The sequence below is a fragment of the Heptranchias perlo genome, chromosome 8 (genome assembly GCF_035084215.1).
Source record: "Heptranchias perlo isolate sHepPer1 chromosome 8, sHepPer1.hap1, whole genome shotgun sequence".
Taxonomy (NCBI): domain Eukaryota; kingdom Metazoa; phylum Chordata; class Chondrichthyes; order Hexanchiformes; family Hexanchidae; genus Heptranchias; species Heptranchias perlo.
In genome coordinates, this window is record NC_090332.1 from 77,312,271 (window position 1) to 77,327,775 (window position 15,505).

Sequence of the window (15,505 nt, forward strand, 5' to 3'; positions counted from 1 at the left end):
GCCCACATCCCATGAACAAATAATAAAAAAAATTCTGCTACGTTGGGATTTGAACTGATATTCTCTGGCTTACTATTCCAGTAACATAACCACTGAATCAGCAGACCACACTGAGAGAGCTTCATATTCCTTCTTGAATGGGATAAATTGAACTTTCTTGCTTTTGTTGAGCAAAATAGTCATTACTATTGCAATCATAACTTTATAAAGAACTTATGATTAACACTGATCAAAGAGACTCATTAAATATTCCTTTGATATTTCTTGGCTTTGTGTGCTACATTGGAGACAGAACTGTCTTATCCCAAACAAGGTGTGTCTCCTGTACCTAGGGTTGCCAACCCTCCAGGATTGTCCTGGAGTCTTCAGGAATTAAAGATTAATCACCTGGACCCAAGGCCCACTGTTTTGAAGATATTTATCAGCCTGTCTTTTCAACGTCAGGGAATTTATCTGCAGCTTTCAAACAGAATCCATTTGGAACCTTCAAGTACAGTTAGCTGAACAACTACTGTAAAAACATTGAGGGGAAGAGTTTCTGCTTTGGACGCAGTCGGGAAATTGTCGCCAAAATGCGCTCGAAATTGCACTGGTTGGGTTACAGGTCAAGTTTCCGCTAAAATTCACTCCCATAGTCACAAATGTAAAATCTTCTACCAGCGTAGACAGGCATCGTAATAGAATGTAATCGTTCCTTTTTTTCTCTTTCCATTAAGAAGTATTCCTTGATGTATTTAAGAGTGGTAACCATGGAGCAGTTTTATTCATCCATCTGAAAATGGGTTTATCAACAAAAATAAGCATTTTTAATAAGGGTGTCCAATCCTCCACCTGTGAGTAACCTGATTTAAAATCACTGAAAATGACTTTTAAAAAACTATACCGAACCATTTAACCATTGGTGTACATTAGTCAGTTTCTTAGTAAGTTAAATATTTTGCGACATACAAAAACTTTTAAAACGTGCCTACTGGTGCCTGTGCACCTGAGAAAATGAGCATAATTCCCAAACCAGCGCAATCGATGGAAACTCACAATGTTGACCTGGGGCCGTGGCCAGTTTTGTGGGCGGGGCCTGATCTGGGCGAATTGAATCTTAAACCAGCATAAAAGATCGTAGAAAACACGAACCTAAGATTGTTTTTGGGCCTAACTCATTTACGTTTAAAATTCCCCAATCTTTTGCACTGGTTTGGTCAATTGCGCTGATAGAACTAACGGAAACAAGCAGAATCTCTACCCCGTTACGTTGCTGTTACTAATTGCTTGTTTCATTACAACTTGCATTTATGTAGCACATTTAATGTAAAACAAGTTCACGGAGGCGTAATCAAACAAAAATAAACACCGAGTCAGAAAAGGAGATATTAGGAAGGGTAATCAGTAGGTTGGTCTAAGAGGTGTACTTTAAGGAGGTTCTTAAAGCTGGAGAGGCAGAGAGGTTTATGGAGGGAATTCCAAAGTGTGGAGCCTAGATGCTGAAGGTATGGCTGCCAATCGTGGTGCCATTCTAATAAATGTGGAAAACCTCAGGCAATATGTTTAATAACAAAGGGTGAGAGGGGCTTGTTGCATGATAGGATACAGTCAGCAGAATCTTGGATCAACTGAGTTTACAGAGCATGGAGGATAGGAGGCCAGCTAGGAGAGCACTGGCATTGTTAAACCTGGAGGGGACAAAGGCATGACGAAGCAGATAGGCTGAGGCAAGGGTGGAGGTGGGCAATGTTACGAGGTGGAAGTAGGCAGCTTTTGTGAAGGCGAGGAAATGGGGTCAGAAGCTCAGCTCGGGGTTGAGTAGGATGCGGAGGTTGTGAACAGCCTGCTTCAACCTGAGACAGTGGCTAGGGAGGAAGACGATGGCTTTGGTCTTCCCAATGTTTAATTGGAAGAAATTGCGGCTCATCACAGATGGATGTTGGACAAGCAGTCGGACAGCACAGAGGGAATGGAGGGGGCGAGTGAAGTGGTGGAGAGGTAGAGTTGGGTTTCGTCAACATACGTGTGGAACCTGACCCCATGCGTTCGGCTGATGTTTCCAAGTGGCAGCGGGTAAACGTGGAAGAGGAGGGGGCCAAGCAGAGATCCGTGGGGGACTCCAGAGGAAATGGTGCAGGAGGCGGGAAGAAAGGCTATTGCTGGAGATCAGATAGGGCAGCTCCACTCAGCTGGACAATGAAGGAGAAGTGTTGTCTGGTCAACTGTGTCGAAGGCTGCTGGAAAGTTGGATGGTCAGCAGTTTAATGGGAATTGGGTCAAGGGAGGACGAGATGGGTCTCATGGACAAACGGAGAGGGCATGAGGGTAGATGGGACAGAAAGATCTGCAGATTCGGGGCTAGGGCAGAGGGGAGCCTGGTAGAGGGTCTGATTTGGTGGGCAAGGGGAAATAGCTGAATGGATGGCCCCAATCTCAGTGGTAAAGAAGTCCTTGAGCTCCTCGCACTTGTTCTTGAAGGTGAGGTAGTTGGAAGCAGGAGGAATGGGTTCAAGGAAGTGGTTGGTATTGGAAAAAAGAAGCCAGGGATTATCTTTGTTTTCCAGAATGATCCTGGAGCAGTTTTGGCAGAGGAGAGTGAAATGCTTCAAATAAAAACAGAAAATCCTGGAAAAGCTCAGCAAGTCAGCAGCATCTGTGGAGAAAGAAACAGAGTTAACGTTCCAGGTCGAAGACCTTTCGTCAGAAGTGCTTGATGTGATCCAGATCTGGTGAAAGATGGCTGAACCAGTTGTGCGCCAGATACGCTTCAAGTCTGCATCTCTTGGATTTGAGGGTGCGGAGACGGGGACTATACCGGGGAATCGGCCAGGGTGGGAGGGAGTAAAGGTTTTGCTGAAGACAAGAGTGTCAATGGTGGATGTGAAAGATTGGCTATGCAGACTCTCAGTCATCTGTTATTTGTACATGTAAATCAGCATTTGCTTTGTTTGACAATGCCTTGTGTGAGATGCTGCCTATATTGCACAAAGAATAATGTTTCTTTTGTTATTTGTACTGGATTTTCATTCTCTCGGCTATTCTTATACATGAAAGGTCAAATTTTGGAGACACTCAATTATCGGCCAATTTCCTTTATTCACTGGGGGTGGAGGGGGTCCCTTCCCAGTGTGGCAAATGTTTGTATTTTGCACTATTGTCACTAAAGGAATCCCAGCTGTTGGAAATCTTTGCCTGTTGGGAAATCAGTTGATCAAAGATGATTTGAACGTGTTTTTAGTAATTAAACTTTAGATGGCTTTCACAATCTTAAATCTGAACTTCCTGGACTGTTTGTCTTATTTGGCTATCACTGTGTGTGTAATTGCAAGTCCCTCTGAGTGGCCCTGTTTGACAGCAGTAGGAGAAACAGTATCCAGCCCGATAGTTCTCTTCACTGGCGTCTGGCATTTACCAGGCAGGCACGGAGTCAGATCCGGATAATAACTAATAACATTCCTTATTGGAATCCCATTACGATTGTGTGATGTTGAATGCTATTATTGCAGTCAAAGCATTAAATACCACCTCCAAGCAGATTATTAGCTTGTCATATTTTGGGATGTAGTGCTTTTGAAAGCTATCGTGTAGCTCGTAGGGCTAAAATCCTCAAACTCTTAACGAAATGTTCAATTTCAACTCATTTTTCATTTGATCAATATGAGCTTACATTGAGCTCTTGGCATTGATTACATGTAAGTCTTTCCTGCCTGTGGGGATTCTGGAATCTCATTTTCTAACCTTAGGGCAATCTATTTTATGAAGTTTCCAACATTCAGTAAGTAGAGACAGCCAAAGTCAAAACAAGGGCATATCAAAGGAACACCACTCTGTAGGGGTCTGCCCGTTTACACATGCTTAATGCTTGAACGCTCCTCGTATTTAATTCCTTTTCATGGCTTGCAAAATATGTTTTCTGTTACCACAATATCTGGCCCCTTATTCCGTAAGTTTACAATGCTGGATTTAAACAAACATATAGAGCCACCAATCTTGTTAAATTGCCAGTGTTAACCGAAGACTGGATACTATCTCAAACTGCAATCATGTCAAGGTGGCACAACAGTGTGGCAAATTGGTACCCAAACATGCTGGGTGGTTGCCCCACATGGGATGCTCCCTGAACGCTGTTAGAGTCACAGTAACAAGGTGGGGAGAGGGGTGTAGGGTTACCAACCCTCCAGAACTGTCCTGGAGTCTCCAGGAATTATAGATGAATCTCTTGGACATTGCTGCCAGCAACCGGGCAGAAAAATCCAAGGGGCATTAAAGAAATGGGGTTTTTAAAAAAACATTCTTTGAACACTTTCGTTTATTGGTTCTAAAAATATTGGAGGTGGGGAAAGAAAGGGCTGTTTGACTGGGCAGAGCGGTCGGAGGCACGCAGTCATGTGATGAAGTCTCCAGGAATACGTCCAACCAGAGTTGGCAAACCTCGAGGAGGAAATTGAAGAGCGAGTCAGCCGGGCCGTTCTTGGCGAGCAGTTGGTGACCAAAGTCACAGAGATTGTTGGCTGCAAGCTCTATTGGGTAGTCATGGTAAATAGATGAAGGAAAACAGATGACAGGCCTGTACATCAATGTGAGCATTTTATTGTCCTCAATATAAAACTGTATATGTTCCCTTACACCAAATATTAAAATTGACAATGACACAAATTTATATGGCTGGTTTTGGCCCACGTTATATAATGGAGCAGATCGTTAATATGCTGCTTCACAAGAAGATTTGTAGGCAATTTCTCTAGACTGAATTGGCCCAATGTGCTTGAGGTGAGTCTAATGCTTACACTGCCAGGCAGAGCAGCTCATGTAAGAGGAGAATTCTCACCCCTTCTGGGAGGGAGAACTTGACATGGCTGATTAAAGCTGCTACAGGCACGTCTCTCCCCAGATAACCCAGGCCAGATTGACAGGGCTGGAAAGCCAGCAGTAGAAGGCAGCAGCCGGGGACCTCTGGGGGCAATCCCTGGCAATCGAGAAGATCGGGGGTTAGTGGCAGCGAGGAGGGAGGGAGGGCGAGATTGTGATGAGGGGAGATAGAGGTCGCTGGGAGGGGGGAAAGAGATCGCGGGGAAGAGTTAGAGATCGCAGGAGGGTGGGGGAGGCAGATCACGGGGTGGGGGTCAGCAGGTTGGGGGGGGAGGCAGATCACGGCAGCAGATTTGCTTGAGGGGCTGGGGGAAAGTACCTCTGCTCCTCTTGCCCCACAAGCAGTGCTGGTAAAGCACTTACCTGCTGGAGCCTGCAGCTCCCACCTCCCTTTGGCTTACGGGTTTCCCAAGCCCTGGGAAACCCGGCCCGCAGCCATTAACTTTAAATCTGAGGAACGGAGCCTCATTTAAAAATTATCATCACGGACCCACCTCTCCAGAGTGGCTCACTCGGCTGGCCCAAACCCACCGCGGTTAAACCAGAAATAGGTGCGTTCGCGTGGGTTGGGGTCGGGTTTCACATTTTTAACAATTTAACCTCTCCCTGACGGTCTCCCACATGTCATGGGGGGGGTAAAATTACCCCCCAGGTTTCAAATACCTACAGATTTTCATTCTGTAAGGTTCTTAGTGCTCCAAATAAAAATTTCACAGTAATGCCTAACTTTATTTACAAGGAAAAATAATCAATCAAATGCTAGATGAAACTAATGGATCACAGGGAATACAGACACAAACAGAGAGATGCAATGCACTTTGGATTTAGTACAAACGAACAGAGATGAGCAGCCTGCATTCCCCATTGGTTTTACGCACTGCAGGAGCCATACATGCTTTTCCAGGGCATCAACGAGTGACAATCATCTCTTGAAATCCATAAAATATATTTATGTAATAATTATAATTTATTTTATCTTAATCAAAGTCACGCTTCCTTACTTCACAGAACAGGCTTTACAATAAAACGTTTAAATGTCTATTTAAAGCTGAAATAGCATAATCCAACCATGAAATGAAACAGTCTTTGAAAGGATTTTCCCTCTTAAGCAGAAATATTTGGCTCACATTGAGCTACAGCCTTAAAATAGCTCCCCACACAGCAACTTCCCTTCATTATTGACTGGTTCCTGCATTGCCATCGGCCAGTAAGTCTGGACTTAATATTTTTAAACACAAAACTCTTTACTGAGAGTAGAAATCACACTCTACAACATTAATTTTCTATCCAGAACAAAAATTGTAATGTAATTTAAAAAAAAACTATTAGTGATATTTTGGGCCCGATTTCGCTGGAATGGGGCATCTCATGACGTAAATATTTAGACTTTTCCTCTCAGCCTTCTGCTCAAAACTTTTTTTGCTGGAAGTGTGAGCTGATAACGGTGAGGGCAATGGTGCATCTTGGACCTTGGTGAACGGCAGGACCAAAAGTATATCTACTTAACCAATGGGGTTTAAAAGATTGAGAAATAAACAGAGGAACGGCGGAGAAGGAGGGTGATTTAGAGTCAAATCAGGTACAGGAAAGGAAATAAAGAGAGGGAAAGAAAGACTGGATTAAGAGAGGGTGAAAAAAGAGACAGAAAGGAAAAGTAAGAAAAAATTTAAAATTTTAAAAATCTCCAACAATAATCCACCTGAAAGAATGAGACGCCACAGTTTAATCTGTGCAATTTCTGGGCCAGAGAAGTAGATTGACATTGCATTAACATCGTTAAATAGGTACTTATGCTATTAATTATCAGACTTAATTTTCTGCAGCGCGTTTAATGGGCAATTAATGTGCAAATCCAGCAAGTTCTTAAAAATAATGATGAGACTAGGGGTGAGATGCCGTTTGTGTGAAGCAAACAGCAGAGTGGTGTAAATCGACCAGCAAGTTCTAGAGATCCACAATTCACGTCGTGTCTCTTAATTTCCTGAACTTGCAGGCCGATTTACACATTAATAAGGGTGTGTGTCGTCCACATGCCCTTATTTATCCAGCAGGTTCCTGCCCAATGACTTTTGAACTGGAGCACAGGAGTACACAAGAATACAGTGACTCAAAAGAAGTGCCCTCTAGTGGTCAACATCATAGCTGACAGGTACCCGCCACACAAAGAAAATCAGTGGCCAGGGTAAGAATCCAAAGTCTGGAAATTATACTGTTCAAATTATTAGTAGATGAACAATTTTGTATGCAATTCTTTTGCCTCTATTTTAACTAAGGTGTTAACTCATTTATTTTCAACAGGTTAATGCTTCCGCTAAAATAGTTGACAAAGGAATTGTATTTGAATGTTTCCATGTTTGCATCTTATTACAGGCATTTGAGAAAGTACCACTTAATAGACCTGTCAGCAAAATTACAGCCCATGGGATTAAAGGGCAATGGCTGCATGGATACAAAATTGGCTAAGGGACAGAAAGCAGAGAGTAGTGGCGAACAGCTGTTTATCAGACTGGAGGGAAGTATACAGTGGCGTCCATCAGGGGTCAGTATTGGGACCACTGCTCTTTTTGATATATATTAATGACCTGGACGTGGGTATACAGGGCATAATTTCAAAGTTTACAGATGACGCGAAACTCGGAAATGTAGTAAATAGCGAGGAGGATAGTCACAGACTTCAGGAGGACATAGACAGACTGGTGAAATGGGCAGACACATGGCAGATGAAATTTAACACAGAGAAGTGTGAAGTGATTCATTTTTGTTGGAAGAATGAGGAAAGGCAATATGAACTAAATGGCACAATGTTAAAGGGTGTGCAGGAACAGAGAGACCTGGGGGTTTACATACACAAGTCTTTGAAGGTGGCAGGACAAGTTGAGAAGGCAGTTAAAAAAGCATCCTTGGCTTTATAAATAGAGACATGGGGCTTGATTTTAAATGTAAATTGCGGGTGCGTTGGGGGGCGGGAGGGGCTGTGAAAATTGCAGAAATGTAGAGCCAATTCGGAAGCCGGCTCCAACCCGCCGACTTCCGAGTTCCCCACAGACGCACCTGTGTGTGCGGGGGTCCCAAGTCCGGAAGTCCTGCCGGCAATTAAAGCAGGCAGGATGATAGTTAAAGAACCAAATGTACCTCATTGAGGTACTTAAAGCACTTCTGACATAGTCGGTAGTCAGGATGATTTTTAACTTACCTGGGCGGCTTTCCCATGGCTTCTGATTCACGCCTGGTGAAACCAGACATGAAGGGCCGGATCAGGCAAAAAGAAACAAAATAAATTAAATAAAAAACTATTGCATGAAGTTAAAACACAAAATAAACCTACTTTTCCACCCTGCTCCGATGTCTGCTATCTCCGTCTCCGATCTCCCCCTCTTCCCACCCCCCTGATGTCCCCCCGATCTCCGCCCCCCCTCGATCTTCCATTCCACGCTGGATGACGTCTCTCTCCCTTAAGTTATACTAAACCTTTATAAAACACTGGGTAGGCCTCAGCTGGAGTATTGTGGCCAATTCTGGGCACCACACTTTAGGAAGGATGTCAAGGCCTTAGAGAGGGTGCAGAGGAGATTTGCTAGAATGGTACCAGGGATGTAGGACTTCAGTTATGTGGAGAGACTGGAGAAACTGGGCTTGTTCTCCTTGGACCAGAGAAGGTTAAGGGGAGATTTGATAGACGTGTTCAAAATTATGAAGGGTTTTGATAGAATAGATAAGGAGAAACTATTTCCAGTGGCAGAAGGGTCGGTAACCAGAGGACACGGATTTAAGGAGATCGGCAAAAGAACCAAAGGTTTCATAAGGAAAAACAAAATTACACAGTGAGTTGTTATGATCTGGAATGCACTGCCTGAATGGGTGATGGAAGCAGATGCTACAATAACTTTCAAAAGGGAATTGGATAAATATTCGAAGGGGAAAAATTTGCACGGCTATGGGGAAAAAGTAGGGGAGTGTGATTAATTGGATAGCTCTTTCAAAGAGCCGGCACAGGCACAATGGGCTGAATGGCCTCCTTCTGTGCTGTATCATTCTATGATTCTACAGTATCCATGGAGCATAATTCCTGACTCCAAACGTTCTTGTTCATTCATAGTTTGGAGCCACTTGAGGAAGCTCTGCAGCTAGTAAATTCATAGGGGAAAGCCCAAAGTGCTCCATATAACCAGAGCCTGTTTTCCCTCAAAGGCCAAAGCAAGGAATCGATCACTTTACTGAGAGTGGCTGGAGTCATACCTAGCACAAAGAAAGATGGTAGTGGTTGTTGGAGGCCAATCATCTCAACCCAGGACATTGCTGCAGGAGTTCCTCAGGGCAGTGTCCTAAGCCCAACCATCTTCAGCTGCTTCATCAATGACCTTCCCTCCATCATAAGGTCAGAAGTGGGGATGTTCACTGATGATTGCACAGTGTTCAGTTCCATTCTCAACCCCTCAGATAATGAAGCAGTCCATGCCCGCATGCAGCAAGACCTGGACAACATCCAGGCTTGGGCTGATAAGTGGCAAGTAACATTCGCACCAGACAAGTGCCAGGCAATGACCATCTCCAAAAAGAGAGAGTCTAACCACCTCCCCAAGACATTCAATGGCATCACCATCACCGAATCCCCCACCATTAACATCCTGGGGGTCACCATTGACCAGAAACTTAACTGGACCAGCCACATAAATACTGTGACTACAAAAACAGGTCAGAGGCTGGGTATTCTGTGGCGAGTGACTCACCTCCTGACTCCCCAAAGCCTTTCCACCATCTACAAGGCACGTCAGGAGTGTGATGGAATACTCTCCACTTGCCTGGATGAGTGCAGCTCCAACAACACTCAAGAAGCTCGACACCATCCAGGACAAACAGCCTATTTGATTGGCACCCCATCCACCACCCGAAACATTCACTCCCTTCTCCACCGGTGCACAGTGGCTGCAGTGTGTACCACCTACAAGATGCACTGCAGCAACTCGGCAAGACTTCTTTGACAGCACCTCCCAAACCCACGACCTCTATCACCTACAAGGACAAGGGCAGCAGGTACATGGGAACAACACCACCTGCACGTTCCCCTTTAAGTCACACACCATCCTGGCTTAGAAATATATCGCCGTTCCTTCATCATCGCTGGGTCAAAATCCTGGAACTCCCTTCCTAACAGCACTGTGGGAGAACCTTCACCAAGCAGACTGCAGCGGTTCAAGAAGGCGGCTCACCACCACCTTCTCAAGGGTAATTAGGGATGGGCAATAAATGCCGGCCTCACCAGCGACGCCCACATCCCATGAACAAATAAAAAAAAGATATTGTTATGTCCAATTTGTTGGAAATATACAGAAAGTTTGGTAAATCAGTTTAATGGAGTTGAACTGTCAATCCCTGCCATGTGCTGAGTGAGCTGATCTTAGTCAGGGTGGCAGAGTGGACGATACAATTGGAATCCAGATCCATGAGTTGGAGGGAAGGGAAATCAGTGAGGGTCCTGCAGGTGCCAGATGCCATCTGATATCTGACCTCTGTGCTCTGGTATTACCTTCCTAAACCCTTCCACCTCTCCACATCCCTCCCTTCCTTTAAGGCCGTCCTTAAAACCTGCCTCTTTCGGTCACCCCTCCAAATATCTCCATCTTTGGCTCAGCATCCAATTTGCTCCCTTATGCCTCTGCGAAGCAGCTTAGGCGATTTTTTTTAAAGGCGTTATATGAATGCAAACTATTGTTGTTCCGACTTCTTGATTGATATCTGCTGACCCTTACTAGAGGTTTGTGTGTGTGTGTGTGTGTGAACAAAATCAAGCTTGGTTGTGATGCCTCAGCTGTAGAATAGCCTGCCAACGATCACTGCTTAGACTCATATATGAAGAATGGCCACTTGTGTAAAGACCGAGAGGACACTTGGTAAGTGTGGAACCATATCTCAGTAAAAGGCAACACCCTAAGGGAGAAAGGAAAATTGGTGGAAAGAAAAGAGGTAAAACCATCACATTGTGGGGTTAAGAGAGCTTCCCAAGACGCAGACATGTTTCAAATATCTTAGAAATAGGTCAAGTAACAGCGAAGGTGGCAGTAAACCTGTGAAAAGTCAACTAAATAAATCTGCCACGAGGAAAAACGTTTCATTTCAAAGATAACTTCTTTCCATACCTTCTGCCTCCTGGAAGAAATGTTTCCAAGTCCCTCACCAATACACATGTTGCAGTTTTAAAAATAGTCTTCATCTGAAATAATATCTTGAGGCCCATTTCCAGAACAAACACAGCAATTGTGCAATTTTTCAGAGGCACAAATTTCCGAAAACCAGGTCCAATTCCATTGGATCATTCACGAAGTGTTAGAGTTAGTGTTTAGAGATAGTATTAGAGTTAGAGTTAGTGTTAGAGTTAGTGTTAGTGTTAGAGTTAGAGTTAGAGTTAGTGTTAGAGTTAGAGTTAGTGTTAGTGCTTAGAGATAGTGTTAGAGTTAGAGTTAGTGTTAGAGTTTAGAGATAGTGTTTAGAGTTAGAGTTAGTGTTAATGTTAGAGTTAGACTTAGTGCTTAGAGTTAGTGTTTAGAGTTAGTGTTAGTGTTTAGAAATAGTGTTGGAGTTAGTGTTTAGAGTTAGTGTTAGTGTTTAGAGTTAGAGTTAGTGTTAGTGTTAGAGTTAGTGTTAGAGTTAGAGTTAGAGTTAGTGTTTAGAGATAGTGTTCAGAGTTAGTGTTTAGTAATAGTGTTTAGAGTTTAGTGTTTAGAGTTAATTTCAGTGTTTAGAGTTAGTGTTTAGAGTTAGTTAGTGTTTATAGTTAGTATTTAATAATAGTGTTTAGTGTTCGTGTTTAGAGTTAGCGTTTAGTGTTAGTGTTTAGAGTTAGTGTTAGAGTTTAGAGATAGTGTTGGAGTTCATGTTTAGATTAGAGTTAGTGTTTAGAGTTAGTGTTAGTGTTTAGAGATGGTGTTTTGAGTTAGTGTTTAGAGTTAGTGTTAGTGTTAGTAATTAGAGTTAGTGTTAAGTGTTAGTGTTAGTATTTAGAGTTAGTGTTTAGAGTTAGAGTTAGTGTTAGTTTTAGAGTTAGTGTTAGTGTTCGTGTTTAGACTTAGTGTTTAGAGTTAATGCAGAGAGTTAGTGTTTAGAGTTAGTGTTAGTGTTAGAGTTAGTGTTAGTGTTTAGTAATAGTGTTTAGAGTTAGTGTTAGTGTTAGTGTTTAGACTTAGTGTTTAGTGTTAGTGCATAGATTTAGTGTTAGTGTTTAGAATTAGTGGTTAGAGTTAGTGTTTAGAGTTAGTGTTTAGTAATAGTGTTTAGAGTTTAGTGTTTAGTGTTAGTGTTTAGAGTTAGTGTTCGTGTTTATAGTTAGTGTTTAGTAATAGTGTTTAGAGTTAGCGTTTAGTGTTAGTGTTTAGAGTTAGTGTTAGTGTTTAGAGTTAGTGTTAGTGTTTAGAGCTGGTATTTAGAGTTAGTGTTTAGTGTTAGTGCTTAGAGTTTAGAGTTAGTGTTTGGAGTTAGCGTTCGTGTTAGTGTTTAGTGTTAGTATTTAGTGTTAGTGTTTAGTGTTAGTATTTAGTGTTAGTATTTAGAGTTAGTGTTTAGTGTTTAGAGTTAGCGTTTAGAGTTAGTGTTCAGTAATAGTGTTTAGTGTTTACTAATAGTGTTCAGAGTTAGTGATTAGTAATAGTGTTTAGTGTCAGTGTTTAGAGATGGTGTTTCGAGTTAGTGTTAGTGTTAGTATTTAGTGTTAGTGTTAGTGTTTAGAGTTAGTGTTAAGTGTTAGTGTTAGTGTTTAGTGTTAGTGTTTAGAGATGGTGTTTTGAGTTAGTGTTTAATGTTAGTGTTTAGAGTTAGTGTTAGTGTTTAGAGTTAGTGTTTAGAGATGGTGTTTTGAGTTAGTGTTTAATGTTAGTGTTTAGAGTTAGTGTTAGTGTTAGTGTTTAGAGTTAGTGTTAAGTGTTAGTGTTTAGTGTTAGTGTTTAGAGATGGTGTTTTGAGTTAGTGTTTAATGTTAGTGTTTAGAGTTAGTGTTTAGAGATGGTGTTTTGAGTTAGTGTTTAGTGTTAGTGTTTAGATTTAGTGTTAGTGTTTAGTGTTAGTGTTAGTGTTTAGATTTAGTGTTAGTGTTTAGTGTTAGTCTTAGTGTTTAGAGTTAGTGTTAGTGTTTAGTGTTAGTGTTAGTGTTTAGATTTAGTGTTAGTGTTTAGTGTTAGTCTTAGTGTTTAGAGTTAGTGTTAGTGTTTAGAGTTAGGGTTTAGATTTAGTGTTAGTGTTTAGAGCTAGTGTTAGTGTTTAGAGTTAGTGTTTAGATTTAGTGTTAGTGTTTAGATTTATTGTTAGTGTTTAGTGTTAGTGTTAGTGTTTAGAGTTAGTGTTAGTGTTTAGATTTAGTGTTAGTGTTTAGATTTAGTGTTTAGAGTTAGTGTTAGTGTTTAGATTTAGTGTTTAGAGTTAGTGTTTAGATTTAGTGTTAGTGTTAGTGTTTAGAGTTAGTGTTAGTGTTTAGATTTAGTGTTAGTGTTTAGAGTTAGTGTTTAGAGTTAGTGTTAGTGTTTAGAGTTAGTGTTTAGAGTCAGTGTTAGTGTTTAGAGTTAGTGTTTAGAGTTAGTGTTAGTGTTTAGAGTTAGTGTTAGTGTTTAGAGTTAGTGTTTAGAGATGGTGTTTTGAGTTAGTGTTTAATGTTAGTGTGTAGAGTTAGTGTTAGTGTTAGTGTTTAGAGTTAGTGTTAAGTGTTAGTGTTTAGTATTAGTGTTTAGAGATGGTGTTTTGAGTTAGTGTTTAATGTTAGTGATTAGAGTTAGTGTTAGTGTTTAGAGTTAGTGTTTAGAGATGGTGTTTTGAGTTAGTGTTTAATGTTCGTGTTAGTGTTTAGTGTTAGTGTTGGTGTTTAGATTTAGTGTTAGTGTTTAGTGTTAGTCTTAGTGTTTAGATTTAGTGTTAGTGTTTAGTGTTAGTGTTAGTGTTTAGATTTAGTGTTAGTGTTTAGTGTTAGTCTTAGTGTTTAGAGTTAGTGTTAGTGTTTAGAGTTAGGGTTTAGAGCTAGTGTTAGTGTTTAGAGTTAGTGTTTAGATTTAGTGTTAGTGTTTAGATTTAGTGTTAGTGTTTAGAGTTAGTGTTAGTGTTTAGATTTAGTGTTTAGAGTTAGTGTTAGTGTTTAGATTTAGTGTTTAGAGTTAGTGTTTAGATTTAGTGTTTAGAGTTAGTGTTTAGATTTAGTGTTAGTGTTTAGATTTAATGTTAGTGTTTAGTGTTAGTGTTAGTGTTTAGAGTTAGTGTTTAGAGTTAGTGTTAGTGTTTAGATTTAGTGTTAGTGTTTAGAGTTAATGTTAGTGTTTAGTGTTAGTGTTAGTGTTTAGAGTTAGTGTTTAGAGTTAGTGTTAGTGTTTAGATTTAGTGTTAGTGTTTAGAGTTAGTGTTAGTGTTTAGAGTTAGTGTTTAGAGTTAGTGTTAGTGTTTAGTGTTAGTGTTAGTGTTAGTGTTTAGATTTAGTGTTAGTGTTTAGATTTAGTGTTAGTGTTAGTGTTTAGAGTTAGTGTTAGTGTTTAGAGTTAGTGTTAGTGTTAGTGTTTAGATTTAGTGTTAGTGTTTAGAGTTAGTGTTTAGAGTTAGTGTTAGTGTTTAGATTTAGTGTTAGTGTTCGTGTTAGTGTTAGTGTTTCGATTTAGTGTTAGTGTTTAGAGTTAGTGTTAGTGTTACTGTTTAGAGTTAGTGTTTAGAGTTAGTGTTAGTGTTTAGAGTTAGTGTTAGTGTTTAGAGTTAGTGTTTAGAGTTAGTGTTAGTGTTTAGAGTTAGTGTTAGTGTTTAGAGTTAGTGTTTAGAGTTAGTGTTAGTGTTTAGAGTTAGTGTTTAGAGTTAGTGTTAGTGTTTAGAGTTAGTGTTTAGAGTTAGTGTTAGTGTTTAGAGTTAGTGTTTAGAGTTAGTGTTAGTGTTTAGAGTTAGTGTTTCAATTTAGTGTTAGTGTTTAGAGTTAGTGTTAGTGTTAGTGTTTAGAGTTAGTGTTTAGAGTTAGTGTTTAGAGTTAGTGTTAGTGTTTAGAGTTAGTGTTTAGAGTTAGTGTTAGAGTTAGTGTTAGTGTTTAGAGTTAGTGTTTAGAGTTAGTGTTAGTGTTTAGAGTTAGTGTTTAGAGTTAGTGTTAGTGTTTAGAGTTAGTGTTTAGAGTTAGTGTTAGTGTTTAGAGTTAGTGTTTAGAGTTAGTGTTAGTGTTTAGATTTAGTGTTAGTGTTCGTGTTAGTGTTAGTGTTTCGATTTAGTGTTAGTGTTTAGAGTTAGTGTTAGTGTTAGTGTTTAGAGTTAGTGTTAGTGTTTAGAGTTAGTGTTTAGAGTTAGTGTTACTGTTTAGAGTTAGTGTTTAGAGTTAGTGTTTAGAGTTAGTGTTAGTGTTAGTGTTAGTGTTTAGAGTTAGTGTTAGTGTTTAGAGTTAGTGTTAGTGTTAGTGTTAGTGTTTAGAGTTAGTGTTAGTGTTTAGAGTTAGTGTTTAGAGTTAGTGTTAGTGTTTAGAGTTAGTGTTTAGAGTTAGTGTTAGTGTTTAGAGTTAGTGTTAGTGTTTAGAGTTAGTGTTAGAGTTAGTGTTAGTGTTTAGAGTTAGTGTTTAGAGTTAGTGTTAGTGTTTAGAGTTAGTGTTTAGAGTTAGTGTTAGTGTTTAGAGTTAGTGTTAGTGTTTAGAGTTAGTGTTTAGAGTTAGTGTTAGTGTTTAGAGTTAGTGTTT